General features: G+C 43.9%; 1 pseudogene across 1 annotated transcript; it reads left to right on the forward strand.

Moving 5' to 3' along the window:
* The first annotated feature begins 2,693 nt into the window (after nt 1-2,693).
* LOC308233701 (ferritin light chain-like) lies at nt 2,694-18,772 on the forward strand (annotated as a pseudogene). The gene is made up of 3 exons: nt 2,694-2,797; nt 10,573-11,055; nt 18,539-18,772. The product of its transcript is annotated as a ferritin light chain-like (transcript).
* Nucleotides 18,773-19,697: the final 925 nt, after the last annotated feature.

The raw sequence follows: 19,697 nt of genomic DNA on the forward strand, positions 1-19,697 counted from the left end.
GATATTTACTGCTGTGCGATTATTTTCTACTAGAGGCCCGGTGCATAGCATTCGTGCACTCGGAGGGGAGGGGAGGTCCCTCAACCCAGCCTGCGCCCTTTTGCAGTCTGGGAGTCCTCAGGGGATGTCCGACTGATGGCTTAGGCCTACTCCTGGGGGGCGGGGAGGAGAGAGCCTACGCCGGCAGTTGGACATCCTTAGCACTGCCATGGAGGTGGGAGAGGGTCCCGCCACCACCGCTATGTTCACCAGCTGTGAGCCCAGCTCAGGGCTTGTGGCTCCTGCATTGAGTGACTGCCCCCCAGTGGTTAGTGTATGTAATAGTGACCGGTCATTCCACCATTCGGTCAAATTGCATATTAGCCTTTTATTACATAGGATTAGCAAAGTTATAATCACATGCCTTCCCAAGAGTGTACCCAGGCACCTCCACTGAAGGTTTGTGTATCGAAGGTTTGTGTATTGGAACCAGTCAGTTCCAGGTGACCTCCCGGGTCACTCTTCCCATGAGATCTATGCATTTGGGGAGTTTTCAATATTTAGCTCTTAGATAGCAAGCAAAATGTATAATGATAGGGGACTGGTTAAATAAACTATACCTCCTGACAATGGAATACTGTGCAGCCAACACAATAATGTTTACAAAGTAGTTTTAATAAACCACCATAGGAATTCTTATACTACAATATAATGAGAAAAAAGAAGTAGGTTAAAAATTTATGTACATCATATGATTTTAGCTATCTGGCTAAAGGGCAAAGATAAAATACTGGGAAAGATATATTAAACTGTTAAAAGTAGCGACTTCTACATGGTGAGGTAATAGGTAATGTTCCCTCTTTTTCTTTATGCTTTACGTTCTTCCCAATTTATAATAAGTACTAGGGGCCCGGTGCACAAAATTCATGCATGGGTAGGATCCCTAGGCCTGGCCAGCAATCAGGGCCGATCAGGTTCCCCGTTTCCCCGCCTCCCCGCCTCCCCGCCTCCCCGCCTCCTCCTTCCCTCGCTCCCTGGGTGCCAACCGCTGCCACTGGTCGCCCGCCATGTTCCACACCACCCCCTGGTGGTCAGCGCACAACATAGCAAGTGATCAAACTCCCGTTCTCCCTGTTGAACTCCTGAGGGGACACTTTGCATATTAGCCTTTTATATACATAGATCATGTTGCTGTTATAATTAAGTGAAACAATAAACTTGAAGGAAAAAATTCATGAATAGAACATTTTCCACTTCTCTAAAACTATATTGCTACTTAATTATATATCCTCTGATCAATTTTTTTGTATGTCCTAGAGAAATTGAAATGAAAAAAGGTCTCTTCCTTCCCATGTCCCAGGCAGAAGAAATGGCCTAGTGTGTCCTGAACTGGAGTCTAACTTCCCTGCCAGGGTTATTTTCCCATTTCTGTCACCTTCTTGTCACCCCTAATGCTTTCCTGGGACACACCGGGTTAGCATGCAGCACCCCCGTTGGCATGGGAAATGTGTAAAGATGAGAAAATACAGATGCTGCTTCCACTAAAGGACTGGGTAGGTGCTGACATGACTTCAAATCCCTTCTAATAATCATCTGATGCTTTACCCAAATATCTCCCATGTAACATTTTTTAAACTTTGGTCTTGTTTCACTGAGGTAAAATTCACATAACATAAAATTAACCATTTGAAGGTGAGCAATTCAGTGGCATTTAGTACATTCACAGTGTGTGTAACCACTGCCTCTATCTAGTTCCAAAATGTTTTCATCACCCTAGCAGGATACCCAGGAAACAGTTCTTCCCCATTCCCCCTGGCTCCCAGCCCCTAACACAGAGGTGGGCAAACTTTTTGACTCGAGGGCCACAATGGGTTCTTAAACTGGACCGGAGGGCCGGAACAAAAGCATGGATGGAGTGTTTGTGTGAACTAATATAAATTCAAAGTAAAGGAGCGAAGGGGAGAGCAAGAGAACCCTCCGCTCTTTCAGCTCCGCGGGCCAGATAGAACAGCCGAATGGGCCGGATCCGGCCCGCGGGCCGTAGTTTGCCCATGGCTGCCCTAGCATCACCAGTCTACACCTGTCTCTATGAACTTACCTTATCTGGGTTTTTCATGTGATATTTTGAGTCTGGCTTCTTATACTTAGCATAATCTTTTCAAGGTTCATTCCTTTTTGTGGCCAAATAATATTCCATTGCATGAATCTACCACATTTTGTTTATCCACTCATCCAGTGATGGACATTTGGGCAATTTCCACCCTTTGACTATTGTGAATAGGGCTTCTATGAACACGTGTGCACATGTACTTGATTCATATGTAATATTAATGAGCTTATATTCTAAGGTAAGTATCTGTGCTCACCATCTCAAGACTTCCATCAGGGGGCTCCCACATTGAGGAGCAAACTAGGACAAAGTCTCAGCAAATAAGCAAGATGAAAAGGGTTATAGATTGAGAAGTAATCAGCCATGGCAAGCTTGAATTGTAGATGTATTTCAGGAACAAATTAGTGGGAGAAAAGGGGGACATGACAGAGAAGAAGTAATTAGTACTACACATCTCTGGGAGTATCATTTAATCAAGCAAAAAGCTGGCAATAGAATTAGCCATATCCTACCTTCTCATTCTATATGCCTGAGAGTACGTCCCACTGTTTCTCTGGAACACCTCAGGCGGCAGCGGTGGCTGGGCCCCCAGACATGTTCCGAGATGGAGCGCCACACAGCTCAGCTGACCACCGGCTCTCGGGTGCTCCAAGGCTCACCAACCAGCTTCTCTGAACCCTCAGAGAATGGCTTCGTCCAAGCAAAGAGGTGAAGCTAGACATCCTCTCACTCTTGTGTGTGTCTCCTGGCCACCCTGGGCAGCAGGATACCAATTAGGAAAAACAGAGTGGGAATGCAGTGTAAGGGCTGGGAGACCAGACTCTGGAGCGCAGAGCTGCCCGCCTGTGGTTGAACCCCAGCTCGCTTCTTACCTGCTGTGTGGCCTTGTGAAAGCACAACCATTCTTAGCTTCAGTTTCCCAAATATCAAACTGGGGATAGTGAAAAGTACCAATCTCATTCAATTGCCATGAAAAATAAAAAAGAGAGAGTAGGTCACTTTAATGAAAGAGCTCAACAAATGTTAGCGAGGGTGGTATTGGAAACAAATACCAAGAGCAGGCCCCAGAATAGAGCCCCTCCCCTCTCCCAGGAAGGCCCCAGGAGGCTGACTTAAGTCTCCTAGTCTCCCTGAGGCAGCTGCTTCCCCAGCCTTGGTCAGGCACAGCCTCAAAGACCTCCACCCAGCTTAGGCTGATGTCACCAAATCCATGGAACCGTCCATTCTTCAGGGGGCACAGAACTCGTCTCCTGCAGCACCTGAAATGCAGTCCTCACAAACCAAGCAGGGCACAGAGAACAACATCGGCGTAAGTCCCACAGTGACACAGAGCAAGGGGCTATCAATTCTTTGGGCTTTTTGTTTTCTTCTTAAGGAATGAAGTGTGTGTGTGTGTGTGTGTGTGTGTGTGTGTGTGTGTGTGTATGTGTGTGTGTGTTCTTTTTAAATGAATACATTTAAAGATATTGAGGTAATAATTGGTAATATACATATATGGCAAAAATGAATGCAGGGATGAATAAACTCTGGGAAATATTGATTCTAGTCTAAGGTACCTCTGGACCTGTGACTATGTTTTACACAATATCCCTCCATGTCATTGGATTTCTTTAACTCAATGCCACATTCACCAGCCTTTTCCTTATTTACACTCACTCTGAGCCAGGTGCTTTAAGTGTTGAGAGATACAAAGGTGAGGAAGAAATGATCTCTGTTCTCCTCATACCCAGGGGAGAAGATGGGCGTGTCAACCAATAGCACAAGGGAGGGAGTGGCCAGAGGGAATTCCTTCAGAAGTTTATGTCAATGGTGCTTCTAGGCTGAGCTTAAAGACCCCCAAAGTACCTGATGAGACTCCGTTAAGGAAGTTGGTCAAAAGAGATCCTAGAGCTCTGCAAGATGCTGGTGATTGTCAGGGCATTGCGATAGCATGATATGCATGTGATGGTATCATGATCCGTGCAGTGGTGCTCCAAGGTTGTCACATTATAATGCCCGTGCTATGGCATGGTGGTGTGTGAGGTGTGGAGGCTGGGTACAATCTCATGGTGTATCGTTGTGTTGGTGCCAAGTCCCATTTTGTCATGGTTAATGTTCTGGTCACGTGTGTGCCATAGCAATTGTGTCACAGCATTTGGTGCCAGATTGCCAGGATGTTACAGGGCCATGGCAACTTTGCTGGGTTCTGGCCTTGTGCGCTTGCACCGTGGAGTGGTGGCGAGGTCCATGTGATGCTGCCTTTCTTGCATATCTTATCTGTCACATCTCAGCCCTCTTGTGCTTAGGAACAGTAGATAGCACTTCAGCACTATAGTTGCAGGCATTTTAGACAGTGTAATCACCAACAAAGAGCACAAAAATGCAAGAGGAGACATGGCACTAACTAGACTGTGGAAAGGACAGTGTTTACAATACGAGAGCTAAAACAAGAATGCTGAGCATCAATTTAATTCAACCTGAGTGGGGAACACACACATTGGGTGACTCAAATTCTCCTCCACAAATGACATGAAAACAACATGAGGATTGGTGTTGGGGTTACAAATAAATTTTAGCCAGTAAGCAAATTTGCAAACACAGAATCTGCAAATAATAAGGATGGATTATAATTGGAAGGAACATACACAGAGATTTACAGGACAGAAGGGAGCATTCTAAGTGCTTTATATCAGTAACACAATGAAGCCTGTCTTACTACTGTCTCATTTTACAACTCGAGGCATGGAGGCCAAAAAAAAAAAAGTAAAGGATCTTGCTGAAGGTCCCACAGCCAGGAAGTGACAAAGCCAGCATGTGAACCCAGGTATCTTGCTCTAGAACCCCCAGGCTTCGTCCACATTGTCTCTGGGTAGCAATTACCACCAATGGCCTTCGTTTCTCAAAAGAAGCACTTGGAAGCTGAAGACCTGAACCGGCATCTTTCCTCCAGCATGGGAGTGTGGCTCATACTTTCTCTTCCAGAGCAAGGTAAGCTTTCCTGAGACTTCCCCCGAGGCTGATCTCCCATCTTCATTTGGTGACCTCCACTGAAGCTTCTACCACTGGCCTTGTTACTGACACATCCACCTTGGCTGCCCTGCCTCACTGGGGAGAGCCCTCTCTTCCTGCCATTGGACTACAGAGTTGCCACTTTCTTAGCAGATACTCTCTCAAAGTTTTCCTTTTTGTGAGGTAGGGAGAGTGCTGCATGGTATCCTCAGGACAAGTCATTAAGGCTAGACACATGGTGCCATCTCCACGGCTCAGGCAAGAGTTCAGGTCCCTACATGGGAGTGATCCCCTGACTCTATGAGCCCTTTGTCCACTGCTGTATATGCACAGAGAGGGAAGGGTGGTATGGTAGAATGGCTACAAACACCATTTTTGAAGTCTGGGAGATTTGTGTGGCTGTGGAAAAGTTACAAACCACTCTATGCCTCATCTTCGACGCTGTAAAGTACAAGTGATACTACTTGCCTTATGATAAAAGTGGAAAAGTAAGGGAGATAATGGTACCGGCTTTATAAGTTGGTTGAGAAAATTAAGAAAATTCATACAAAAGACTTCACACAATACCCGGTACCAAGAAGAGCTCAATGAACTCATCTTATTTTCCCCCACTTACATTATTGTTAGTGTTCTGCGCCTACCTCCATCAATTCTGAAGGTCCTTTGTAGTTTCTCGCAAGAATTCTAACATTTCAAAATCAAATAAAACTCTTGGTGGTTTGTTCATATTGCCTAAGCTCCTAAGTCAGGCATAAAATTGGATATCTTTATACCCACTGTCATCATAAAATTCCCAGACATTCAGGGACTCTAGGAAGGTGGTAGCAATGGTGGTATAATTTCTTACCTTTTTTCATCACTCCACAAACAGACAAACTATGATAGCAAAAATCAAAATCCCGCAGACAACATCTATAGCAAAACAAGAATCTATATCAGCCCCAAAATATAAGCAGTTGAGAGAAAAAAAAAAACAACAAAACAAATATCCCCCAGACCATGTGACATCAACAAGTATGTGAGGGAAGCAAAAAGATACAGGATTTATGTTGAACTTGGGAGCCAGAAAATCCCAAATTGCCAATAGAAGGGAAAATGACTTAGTGAAGGCAAACACAATTTGGGAAAAACAGCCATAAGCAGCAGGGACTTTGCAGGCTTCAGTTTGTGACCATAAGATCAGAGAATGCTGGGGCAGCCTGGGTTCTAGGAACTCTTAGAACTTACAAGAGTTCCCTTCAGGACAAAGGTGTGAACTGAATAGAAATTACTTGGGTAGAATCTAATTTACATAGGACAAGGCACTAGGGAAAAAGGAAAGAAAAATTCTTGATAAAACTGGGGAAGGTTAAATGAACCAGCAGATGTTAGAATATATAAGCCATATATTTGAACACTTGGTAATAACAACAGAATAGTGAACTCCAGAGCTATGAAGCTAGGAAAACAATCCTGGTCCACTCTCCTTACCAAAGTGAATAGAATAACTCATGCCCTTTAAATGCCCTTTAAGCATAAACAACAAAAAAGAATTGTGTTTCAATCCCACACAAAGTTATTTTAAGGAAAAAAAAACAAAAAAACAAGAATAATGTCCTCACAGACAATGAAATATGCCAGAAATAAAGAGTAAAAATGCAAAGAAGAAAAGAAAGAAAACCCCACGCACAGATGGCTGCCCTGGTGAAATCTATCAAAACATTTAAAAGAAATAATGTCAATCTTACAAAAACTTTTTAAAAAAAAAAGAGGAAGAAAAAAATACTTCCAAACTCATTTTATGAGACCAGAATAACATTGGTACCAAAACCTTATAAAAATACCAGACATTACAGATTAATATCCCCCATGAATATAGATATAAAAACCTTGAAAATATGCAACTAAGATCAACAATATATAAAAATGATAAAACTTTATAACTAACTAGGATTTATCTCAGACATGCAAAGTTGGCTTAACTTTCAAAAAGCAATTAATGTTACTATATTAACAGGAAAAAGGGGAAAAAATCATATGATTGTTTCAGTAAATGCAGAAAAATCCTTTCACAGAATTCAATACATATTCATGATTAAGCGGGGGGGAACCCTCTCAGCAAACTAGGAATAGCAAAGGAATTCCTTAATCCCCATGTTAGTACGGGTCTTCTAAAAAGCAGATAACAAGGCAGGATTAGACATGCAAGAAATTTCTTAGAGGAAATGCTTGTGAAAGGCAATGAGGAGAAGGCCTAGAAGAGAATGAGAGACTTGTTAGTTCCTGATACAAATCTGGGGAAGGAGGGGGGGAAGAAGGCAGGTGATGTAGAAGCATCTGAAACTTCAGTGAAGCTTTTAGAGAGTTAGGCAAAGCCATGAGGGAGTCCTCAAGCCAAAGTCACGGCCCCCCCAGAGGAATCCCACATCTCCTAGGCATTGGCTGAGAGAAGTCTTTGGGAAGTCTGACTTCAGCACAAACAAAGTGATGGATTTCAGAATGCAGCTGTTGGGCTCTCTATCTTTAAGCTTCCCACACTTGGAAATCTGAAAAATGCATCTTCATAGCTACCAAATTGTTAGAGGGTATCTATGAAAAAAAAAAAACTAAAATTGATCTCAGCCTTCATGGTAAAACCTGGAACACTTTTCCTTAAGATCCAGAATGAGTTGAGGCTGTCTGTTCTTACGCTTCTATTCTGCATTGTACTGGAAGTCCCAACCAATGCAAAAAAGCAAAAAAAGGGTATAAAGATTGGAAAAGAATAAGTAAATGATTGAATATGTAAGATATCTATCAAAAATATACTAATTAATACAGGAATTTAACAAGATTTCAGGATACAACATACAAACAAGTAACTGCATTTCTATAAACTAGCCCCAAACAATTAGAAAATTGGGAAAATACCATTTACAATAGCATCAAAAAACAACAACAAAAATATAGGGGTAAAATTAAAATATATGCAAGCCGTCTATACTGAATACCAGAAAACATTTCTGGGAAGTTAAAGAAGACTTAGATATATAGAGAGATGTAACATGCTCTTGAATTAGAAGGCTCCATATTATTAAAATGTCAATTATCTCAACATTGATCTATAGATCCAATATAATCCCATTATAAGCTTAGTTGTGTCACCCCAAATTCATATGTTGAAGCCTAACGCGCAGTACCTCAGGAAGTGACTGTATCTGGAGACAAGGCCTTTGAAGAGGTGATTAAGTTAAAATAAAGTTGTTAAGGTGAGCCCTAATCCAATCTGACTGGTGTTCTTATATAAAGAGGAAATTTGGACACACAAAGACACCAAGGATGCCCACACACAGAGGAAAGACAATGTGAAGACCCAACATGCAGCTAGCCATCTGCAAGTCAAGAAAAAACTAAACTTGCTGACACCATGATCTTGGACTTCTAGCCCCCAGAACTGTGAGAATGACTACAATTTAAAAGCTTGATAATACTATTTGTCAATGAGGAAATAGAGCAACTGGAACATTCTTACATTTTTGATGGATTGTTAATGGTATAACACTTCGGAAAAATAATTGTCTGTTCTTTTTTGTAAATTTTTGTTTTCTTATTTTTAAAAAATTTTAATTGAGATGTAATTGATATAACATTATATTAGTGTACAACATAATTATTTGACATTTTCATATGTTGTGAAATGACCACCACAGTAAGTCATCTAGTTAACATGTCACCATGCATAGTTACAATTTTTTTCCTTGTGATGAGAACTTTTAAGATCTCCTCTCTTAGCAGCTTTAAAATATACAATACAGTCTTATCAACTATAGCCATGCTATACGTTACATTCCAGGAATTATTTATTTTTTAACTAGAAGTCTGTACTTTTTTACTCATTTCAATCCCTGCTACCAATCTGTTCTCTGTAGTTAAGAGTTCAGGGTTTTTGTTTGTTTGTTTTAGATACAAGTGAAATCATAGAGTATTCATCATTCCCTTCTTTCACTTAGCATAATGCCCTCAAGGTCCATTCATGTTGCAAATGGCAGGATTTCCTTATTTTTTGTGATAGAATAGAATGCCACCATTTTGCAAACACATGAAATCATGAATCTGGAAAGTGATTATCAATGGCTGTTATATCACAAAGAGACAACCAGTCAATATGTGCCGAGTGATGGGAGCACAGGACAATACCTACAATGTAGACGTACAAACAAACAAATCTGAATCAGACCAAGTCACTAGATCTTGCTGCCATTTTACAGGAAATATAGGGGACAAAGAGCCAGGGAGCTGACACCACAGGGATGCAGTCCTATCTAAAAACTACCTGGCCTCTTCAACAAATGGATGGCAAGGGGATAACAAGAAAGCTGGGGGATCTATCAGCTGAAGAGACTAAGAGAAATATCAACCACTTGCAATGTGTGAATGTCATTTAGATTCCACTGGGGGGAAAATACAGAAACAACTGTGGAAATTTGAACATTGACTAAAAAGTCTATTAACTGCAGATAACCCACCCAAAATGTAGGTTTTCTTTTTGTCACTTTAGGCAGCCTCACTTCTGCAGGGACTGGATTCGCTCTTAAACAAACACTCCTCTCAGTGTGGCAAGCCGACAGAACTCTGTCTGGACAGGCTGCCAAGCCTTAACTCTGGACACTGGCCGCCCAGGCCATCATCCCAGGCTAGAACAGCTGCTCCTAAATGCCGGTCTAAGGCACTCTGCCAACCCATAATCAGGCAGTAGGCACCCTGCTGGCACGTCCAGTACCATATTTCAGACACTCAGGTAGCTCAATCACCTCTCCTACCAAGAAGTCCTCTCTGACCTGTCCTGCCCATAGGTTTCTACACACATACACACACACACACACTCACATACACACACACACACACACACACACACACACACAGTAACTAGCAGTGTCTTATAAGAATAAGCACCAGTGCTTGTTTCAGTAGCACATATCCTGACCTTGGAATGATACAAAGAAGATTAGTGTGGCTCCTGGGCAAAGATGACATGAAAATTCATGAAGTATTCCATATTTAAAATGTAAAAAAAAAGAATAGGCACTATATACCTATCTATCACCTGCTGTGTCAGGCACTGCATTCAAACCTCACAATGACCCTGGAAGGAGATATTATTACCCCATTTTACAGATGAGGAAATGGAGATGAAGCTTTAAGTAACTTAACCTAATGAAAACCACACAGTTGGTAAATGGCAGAGCTGGGATTTAAAACCAGGTCTATCTGCTTGCAAAACACATTTATTTGATCACTACACCGAATTGCCTTCGTTAGCAGCAAAGAGGCTATTCAGGCAGTGCCTTCGGGGGTCCCGGATCTGTCTCTTATTTCAACAGTGTTTGGACGGAACAGACCCAGGGACCCCCTTTCTTCCAGCCTCCGGCCACTCTCTTGCGTCTTATCCAGTCACCACCTTCAGAACCACCTCCGGGACCAGCCAACACACCGGTTTTTTGTTCTACCTTAACTCCTTCTTGCCGAACAACCAAGAGCTCCCAAATTCCTCAGAATTATTCCACCGAGGTGGAGGCTTCGGTCAACCACCTGGCCAACCTGCACCTGTGGGCCTCCCACACCTACCTCTCTCTGGGCTTCTATTTCCACCATGACGATGTGGCTCTCGAGGGCATGGGCCACTTCTTCCCTGAGTTGGCTGAGAAGAAGTGAGAGGGCACTGAGCATCTCTTAAAGTTGCAAACAAGCTCGGTGGCCGCATTCTCTTCCAGGATGTGCTGAAGCCTTCCCAAGATGAGTAGGTGAAGCAAAACTCAGGACGCCATGGAAGCCACCCTGGCCTTGGAGAGGAACCTGAACCAGCCCTTTTGGAGCTGCATGCCCTGGGTTCTGCCCTCACAGACCCTCATCTCTGTGACTTCCTGGAGAACCACTTCCTGGATGAGGAGGTGAAACTCATGAAGAAGATGGGCAACCAGCTGACTAACCTCTGCAGGCAGGCCGGCCCCAGACTGGGCTGGGCGAATATCTCTTCAAAAGGCTTACCCTCAATCACAACTAGGAGCTTTGGAGCCCAGAGGCCTTTGAGGGGCCCCTCTGCATTCCCCTGGTGTCTGGCTTTACCTGAGCCTCTTCCCGAAACTACTAGCCATTCTTTTAACCACCCTGAAGCCCTTTCCCATGCGTTGGACCAAATGAAACAATAAAGCTTTTTGCAGGAAAAACAAACAAACAAACAAACAAACAAAACGCACATGAACTGAGAAATTCGGGCATCCTGCCCATGTCTCCCCTTCCAGATCTTCATTATGCCCCAATGTTGGGCATGCCCTTTGCTCCACGTAGTGGAGGGGCTGAAGGATGCATTCCACTGGGCCTGGAAGGATATAAACACATTGGAAAAAGTCTGCTTTGAGCAAACCACACTCACCCCAGAGTATGGACAGGATTAGGTGTCTATAAATAATCATAAGAGTGTGAAGAGATGCTCTCTCCTGGGGCTCCCTTTGCAAGAGTTGATGGTAATTGATGAGGCTACAGGGACATGCCAATCCTCCTGCCCTCAGAACCAGGTGGAGTTATTTACAGAAATGTCACTTTCCCAGCCCTTCCTCCCATCTCTGCCAGAGGCTTGGAGAGCAGCAAATATCAATTTACTGTTGCCCCAGGCACAGGCAATGAGCCACCTGTACACCCCACTGCCTGCAAAATTGGCTCAGGCCGCTGCTCTGGCTGAGAGTTGCTTCCTCTTTGGAAATTTGGAGAGAGAGAAAGATTTGCTCCCTTTCCAGGCAGAGGGAGATCAAGTGACCGCCCTGTAACCATATCACAAACCACCAAGTCAATAAAATCTAGAGTCTCCACATTGCTACCTCATAGTGGGGGAAATAAATTGACCACCAGACCAGAAGCCAGAAGTATGTATACTGACCCCAGATGGGCCATCTGTTAGCAATCGATATCTGAGTTCCAGTTTCCACATCTGTAAAATGGAAGTTAGCCCCAGCTAGTTTGGCTCAGTGGATAGAGCTTCGGCCTGTGGACTGAAGGGTCCCAGGTTTGATTCCAGTCAAGGGCACATGCCCAAGTTGCGGGCTTGATCCCCAGGAGGCAGCCAATCAATGATTCCTTCTCATCATTGATGTTTCTATTTCTCTCTCCATCTCCCTTCCTCTCTGAAATAAAAAAATATATATATTTAAATAAATAAATAAATAAATAAATAAATAAATAAATAAATAAATGGAAGCTAGTCTTCCATCACAGGCTAGACACAAACAGTTTTTGAAAAGCATAAATTAAGTGATGGAGTTAAATGATCAGTATTATGTAAGAGATTGTCATTATTATTTCCATGATTATAATGCAGTCCTAAATACCACTGTTAGGAGGGCCCCTGATACATCTTACAATTGCACTGCCAGTGCTCACATGGCCTTGCTGGGCAGTGGCAAGAGCCAAGTCAAAATGCAACCCACAGGTTTGATTTCTCAGGACATCTGAATGGTGAGTGAAGATTATTTTGATATACACACACACACACACACACACACTGAGTGGCCAAATTATTATGATCTCTGAACGCATAATAATCTGGCCACTCAATGTATATCCTATAATAAAAGGCTAATATGCAAATTGTCCCCTCGACCAGGAGTTCAACCAGCAGGAAGGCCAGCCCATGTCCCCTCCCCCTGGCCAGGCTGGCCGGACCCCACCCATGCACAAGCACATATATATGCACATATATATATCTCCTATCTAATAAAAGAGTAATATGCAAATTATCCATCACTCCGCTACACCCACAAGCCACACCCACCAGCCAATCAGGAGTGAATATGCAAATAAACCCAACCAAGATGGCTACCGCCACAGAGAGCAGGAGGGAGGCTTGGGTTTCCCCGGCGATGGAGGAAGCCAAGCTTTCCGCCTGCCCTTGCTGGCCTAGGCCTCCACTCAAGGCTATGATAGAAGATACATAAATCCAAGCAGAAATGGCAGCAGCCACAGAGCTAGAAAGAGCAGGAGGCTAGGGTTGCCCCAGTGACGGAGGAAGCCAAGCTTTCCACACACCCTGGATGGCCCAGGCCTCGCTTAAGGCTACAAAGTTTCAATTATAGAAGATACATAAATACCAACAGAAATGGCTGCCACCACGGAGCAAGCAGAAGGCTTGGCTCCGCTCCAGGCTACAAAGTTTCAGTTGTAGAAGATAAATAAACCCCAGATACCAGGGCCTCTGCTTGGGTTGCCAGGGGGCGTGGCTGTCCTGCAAACCACCACAGGCCCCTCGCCCAGGCCACCTCAAGCCCCAAGGGAACCCCCACCCTGATCCGGGACACCCTTCAGGGCAAACCAGCTGGCCCCCACCCGTGCACCAGGCCTCTATCCTATCTAATAAAAGAGTAATATGCAGATTGACCATCACTCCAACACAAAAGATGGTTGCCCCCATGTGGTCAAAGATCCTGCCCCCATGTGGACACAAGATGGCCACCACAAGATGGCCAGCAGAGGAGGGCAGTTGGGAGGGACCAGGCCTGCAAGGGAGGGCAGTTGGGGGGGACCAAGGCCTACAGGGGAGAGCAGTTGGGGGGGACCAGGCCTTCAGGGGAGGGCAGTTAAGGGTGACCAGGCCTGCAGGGGAGGGCAGTTAGGGGTGACCAGGCCTGCAGGGGAGGGCAGTTAGGGGCAAACAGGCTGGCAGGGGAGCAGTTAGGCATCAATCAGGCTGGCAGGGGAGTGGTTAGTGGGTGATCAGGCTGGCAGGCAGAAGTGGTTAGGGGCAATCAGGAAGGCAGGCAGGCAAGCAGTTGGGAGCCAGCAGTCCTGGATTGTGAGAGGGATGTCTGACTGCCCGTTTAGGCCCGATCCCACCGGGATCGGGCTTAAACGGGCAGTCAGACATCCCTCGAGGGGTCCCAGATTGGAGAGGGTGCAGGCTGGGCTGAGAGACACCCTCCTCCCCTGTGCACGAATTTTGTGCACTGGGCCTCTAGTATATATATATATATATATATATATATATATATATATATATATACACACACACACACACACACACACACACACACACACTGAGTGGCCAGATTATTATGCGTTCAGAGATCATAATAATCTGGCCACTATATATATATATATATATATATATATATATATATATATATATATCCCACAATTTTTCAACTAACTAAAACATTTGGGAATCAGAGAGCCCAGCTACATTACAAGGTTGCTCAAGTTGGACCTCAACCAGTAATGGATGGGAAATTTTCATACTCCTTCCTTGCTGAGGAAAGACCACACAGAAGGCTCTTCACAGCCAAGATGTCTGAGCTGACTATGCAGAGAGGCCAGAGGGAGTGAAAGATTAATGAGCAACAAGACCCCTCGGCCTGATATTTGGGCTTCTTCTGGGGGCTCCATGAGGACACTTCTCCCACAGCACCCTTGTGCAATAGATCTCCTGGGTGCTGCCACCCTTTGTAGCTCCCACAGTGACCTCTTTCAGCCCTATACAATGGGTAACTTGCCTGTAAGCAACAGAGCTGGGATTTGAATCCAGGTCCCTCTACTTGCAAAGGACCATAGCATCCTCCATGTCTATAACTAGTTCCCATTGCAGGGAACTCCAGTCAGAATCAACAGTTCTTCCTGTCAAAAGGAGCTATATTTTATTTCCTTTCAACCGACATCTCTTCCACTCAGCTTGCCCTTCGTGCTTCCATGGGGTAAGCTTGTGCTCAGAAAGGATAGCCCTAAGGTTGCCCCATCTAAAGAGGACAACAAGCTGTACTGCCCAGGGTTCCTTCCTTTCCTCAGAGTTCCAAGGACCCCCCAAAAAAAATCAATTGAAATCACATATAAAAAACCAACTTAGTTTTATTTCTTTCCTTAGGAGAAGATGTTTTAGAAAAAGTTCTACTTGTCTGATTTTGTATCAGGAAGAAGCATAAACAATGATTGCATAAGTCATAATAATGGGTAACACTCACGAACACTCTTTTATTTGTGTCACAATTTATGCCGAATGATTTACCTGGATTATCTCAAATGATTGAACAAGATTTTTTATCGCTATTTTACAGATGAGAGACTGGCTCAGAGTAGTTTATCTGAGACCACACAGTAGAGAGGCCGCTGGATTCAATACTCAGGGGTCTATTCCCAGCTAAAGCCGCTATGGAACCTGAAGCACACATTGGCTATACAGGCTCCAGGCTTTCTTCTACAGACACTCTCAATACCCTTTAAGAATTTCATTTTCTTGGATAAACAAAATGTGATATATCCATAATATAAAATAGTGTTCAGCCATTAGTAGGAATAAAGTACCTATACATGCTACATGGATAAATTGAAGACATTATACTCAATGAAGTAAGTCAGACAAAAAAACCATAGATACTTCATAACTCTACTGACATGAGATATCTAGAATAAGCAAATTCGCAGAGACAGAAACTAGGAGTACGTTACCCAGGGCTGGGGGAAGGGAAGAATGGAAAGTTGGTGCTTAATGGGTACAGAGTTTCTGCATAAGTTGATGAAAAAGTTCTGGAAATACTGGTGATATGGCACAATATTGTGAATGTCATTAATGCCACTGAACTGTAAATTTAAAAACAGTTAAATTGCAAATGTATGTTATATACATTTATTTGTTTTCATTTTATAAAAACTTTCTTTAAAAATCCCTTTTCTACTTATCTTTTCTTTCCTATTAACAAAAAAACCCCACATAACTGATTTTTGTTACTTGCAACTAAGAACCTGCCTAATCTGCCATCTAAGCTGGAACTTAAGCTTAGGTTTTCAACCTTTTTCATCTCATGGCACACATAAACTAATGACTAAAATTCTGCGGCACACCAAATAACATAAGTTTTTTCCAATCTGACAAAAAAATAGTTATAATTTTGATTCACTCACACTGGACAGCTATTGTGTTAGCTATTGTCACGTTTTTATTTGACAATCAAAGGAAAAAGAGGTCAGTGCTTCTGACCAAATAGTCAGGTACCGCACATTTTAAAAATTCTTGCAGCACACGGGTTGAAAATCACTGCTCTTGGTCACAACAATAATGACCAGCCCAAGTTACCTCAAAAACATATAAACCAAACAGATGAACAAAAGCTAGAGAGTAAACAATAATTTGCCTATTATAGACCAGATTTGGGAAAGTAATTTAATCTAGAAATGATTTTTAAGAAGGAAGCACATCTGGCCCAAAGAAAAGAGACAGGTTGAGTTTAATTCTTTCTTTTGACCCAACCCGGCACCACTCCCCCTCCTACAACAGTGGTTCTCCCTCACCTTGCTGCATACTGGAATTACCTGGACCATTTTAAACTTGAAGGACACCTGGGTCCCACTACCAGGCATTCTAATTCAATTATTGAAGGTATTGCCTGGATATAATGAGGTCTGGATGCTGCCCAGGGCTGGTGTCACTGCCCTACAGCGGGGCTTGCTCTCCCAAGTTTGAATGTCCTCCTGGGGACATGACTGACAGCTCGACCACCTTAGATCATTGTTGCCACCAAATAGGGAGAAGAAGGTTCTGATACTCCACCAGGGGTTCTCAATGAGCAGGTGGGGTTGAGTGGGCAGAGCTGGCTTGTCACAGGAAGAGCAAAGGCAGTTGTTCCCTCGAAAAGTGGCTCACAAAGCATGAGGGTCACCCTGCTGAGACGCTGCTTCTCCAGCTCACGATTTCTGCTCTCCCTCTGGCTACACTGCCTTAGGGCACCCGCATTAGACATCTCCCAGCCAGGCTCTCCCTGGTCCTACAAGGCAGGGGGCTGCCAGTTTTGTGGTTTATTCTGAACATAGTCCTCCCTGTTTCACAATAAACATTTCTGAGTAGAGAAAAGTTGTCATCAGATCTATATTTAGAAAGATTCCTCTGACAGTGGGGTTTTTATTAGTACTATAATATCTTCCAGTCCACAAACTTTTACTGCATTTCTACATACCAATCACTGAGCTAGGGGCAGGAAATAAAAAAATAACAATATGATGCAGCCCATCCTTTCCACAAGCTAGTGGGGGATTCAGGCTGAAAACCAGTAGACAAAGGTAAAATGTGAAGCCAAGGATGTGCCCGAGGTATTATGGGAGTTGGAAGGCAATTCCTGAACTCACAGCAGGTGGCTGGGAGTCGGCCAGGTGCAGGAGAACTTCCAAGGCAAAGGGGTCAATATGAGCAGAGGCAGGGGTCAATGTGAGCAAAAAAAAGGGGATAGCCTCACTGCCAGGAGGAAAGGACAAGGTGTTGTGGAGCATAGTGTATGGGAAAGGAGTCACAAGAGCAAAGCTCGTAAGTGCTTACTATGTGGCTGGCACGTGTGTGTGTGTGTGTGTGTGTGTGTGTGTGCACAATTTTATTTTATTTACTCAATTCTCACAGCAATCTCATGAGATCATCCTCATTTTACAGATGAGAAAACCAAGTCACGGGCAGTATAAGTAACTGTCCAAAATCACACAGCAAGTGGCAGGCTCCAGATTAATATACTTACACTGCCACACTCTGATTGATTACTGAAATAAGCCATGCTTAGGAAAGTGGATGTTATCATGTAGGGAAAGGGAGCCCCTGAAGAATTTTACACAGAGAGTGGGAACATCACATACATATAAAGACAGAGTTGAGGGGGACGATTTGAGGGGAGAAGTGTCCATTGGAAGGTTGGTTGGTAGCAGAACAAGAAAAAGAAGAGTTTGAACTAGGCCACTGTACTGGTACTAAGAGTGGAAAGAAGAAAATGGTCTTGAGGAAAATTCTGGTATTTGAATCAGTGGGACATTGTGATTGATAAGAATTTGGTATACGGACTGGATTCAAGAATGCAACCCAGTGTTTAGGGGGAAGGATGATAGTCAGTTTGGACATGCTGAGTTTGGAGTGTCCCAGTGGGATGGAGGACAGAAAGTTGGATGTGTGGACTTCCACAACGGCTGTGTGGTCAATGGCAGGTCCAGGATGAATGCTACAATGGGCCCCATTGCCTATGTCTTCCCATACCTCTGAGCACCTCTCCACAAAATGGGTTATTAGTATCTGTCGTGTATCAAACTCTCCAAGGTCCTGAAACATTTATTTCTGGCTGACATTCAGCTATTTCTCTAAAAGCAGGCAAAGTTAGATTTTCACTTATCAAACTCGATTCATTATTCTAATTTAATTTCTCTGCAACCAGAGTGGGAAGTTTTTTTAAGTATAAAGTTATTCTGATCTGAAAGACACAACTGCTTCGTATCATCATGACAGGTCAATTTAGGAAGATAAGAGGCTGATAGCATAACTTCCAGACTCATTTCTGAGAGCTAAAACTCATTCCAGGGGCTTGGGGCCTCTCAGGCAGTTTGCTGAAGTAGCAAAACTCCTTTGACTTCTGTTATAGATTCAGGTCAAGACATCTTAGCCAAAGAAATAGCCCCAAATACCAACCACCTCCCAGTGCTCTCTGGCTTTCCCCATTTCCGTTGCAGACAGAAAAAGTAGCTCCTCCATTGCCGGAGACACAGCTTTCCATGCGCTTCATTCCCCATCTCCCCCAAGGAAGCCGCTTCCTCCTGAGCCAGCTTCCCATCAGCTTGCCCCTCCATCTCATCTCCATCCTCCACTCTGTTAGTCCCCACTCACCATACCAGGAATGCAAATCAACACTAATCATGCCACTGAAAGCTGTGGTACCACAAAACTTTGTCATTGGCTTCGTCTGACATCTCCCTCATCATCTTTACTTTTAAACAGATGTAAGAAATCTCGAGGTGGTGGAAAAGCTAACGTTCTATTGGTGGATGTCACAATAACTAATAGTTGTCTGTGCCGTAACCATTACCCCTTGTTCTTCTGTAGGGGGCGGCCAAGTGCCCAGCTAACAGACTCAGTGGTCTCAGCAAGAGGTAAGTGGCTGGGGCTTCCAGGAAAACACTTTAAAGAGGGCCGACTTGGCTGAGAGTAAAAGCCTTTTGTCCCTTCACCCATTCTCTTCTTCCTGCTGGCATGTGGGTGTGGCAGCTGGAGCTCCTCGGCCCTAGCCCCTGACCTCCAGGCTCCTTTTACAGGTCACAAAGCAATCGGATAATGCGTTTAAGCCACTGCATCTGAGTTTCAGTTCCTAGCAGCCCCGTGGCAGTGGAAAATAAGGACACCTGGAGTGGCTTTCCCCAGCCTTGGCAGATGTTTCTTTGGAACAGCCATCAGAGCAGTGCATTGAAATTACCATTATGTGTGTCCGTCTTCCATCCTAAATAATGAGTTCCTTGCAGGCAACATTCACGGTTATGTAGCAGCACCTGGCAAGGTGAGAACTCTGCAAATGTATGTTGAATGAACAAGTGAAAACTGTGCTGGGGTCTGGTGTCAATGACTGAGTCCCTGGAATTGGTGAATTAATCAAGCTACACACCATCAGCCCTGTATGTAGGATGCCATTATCTTTACCAAAATGTAGAATGTACCAATCCCCATTGTCTCCCTGCAGTGGTGGTGGTGTTGAATCAATGCCTCCTTGGGGTGAGCAAAAACCCTTCTTGGGCATTAAAATGTTCCGCCATAGTTAGTCACTCAATGAAAAAGCATTATATGTTTTACAGTCTAGTCCACTTTTTCACCAAATTTGTATTGAGGCATCTTCTAGCACCT

The sequence above is a fragment of the Plecotus auritus genome (genome assembly GCF_963455305.1).
Source record: "Plecotus auritus genome assembly, chromosome: 9".
Taxonomy (NCBI): Eukaryota; Metazoa; Chordata; class Mammalia; order Chiroptera; family Vespertilionidae; genus Plecotus; species Plecotus auritus.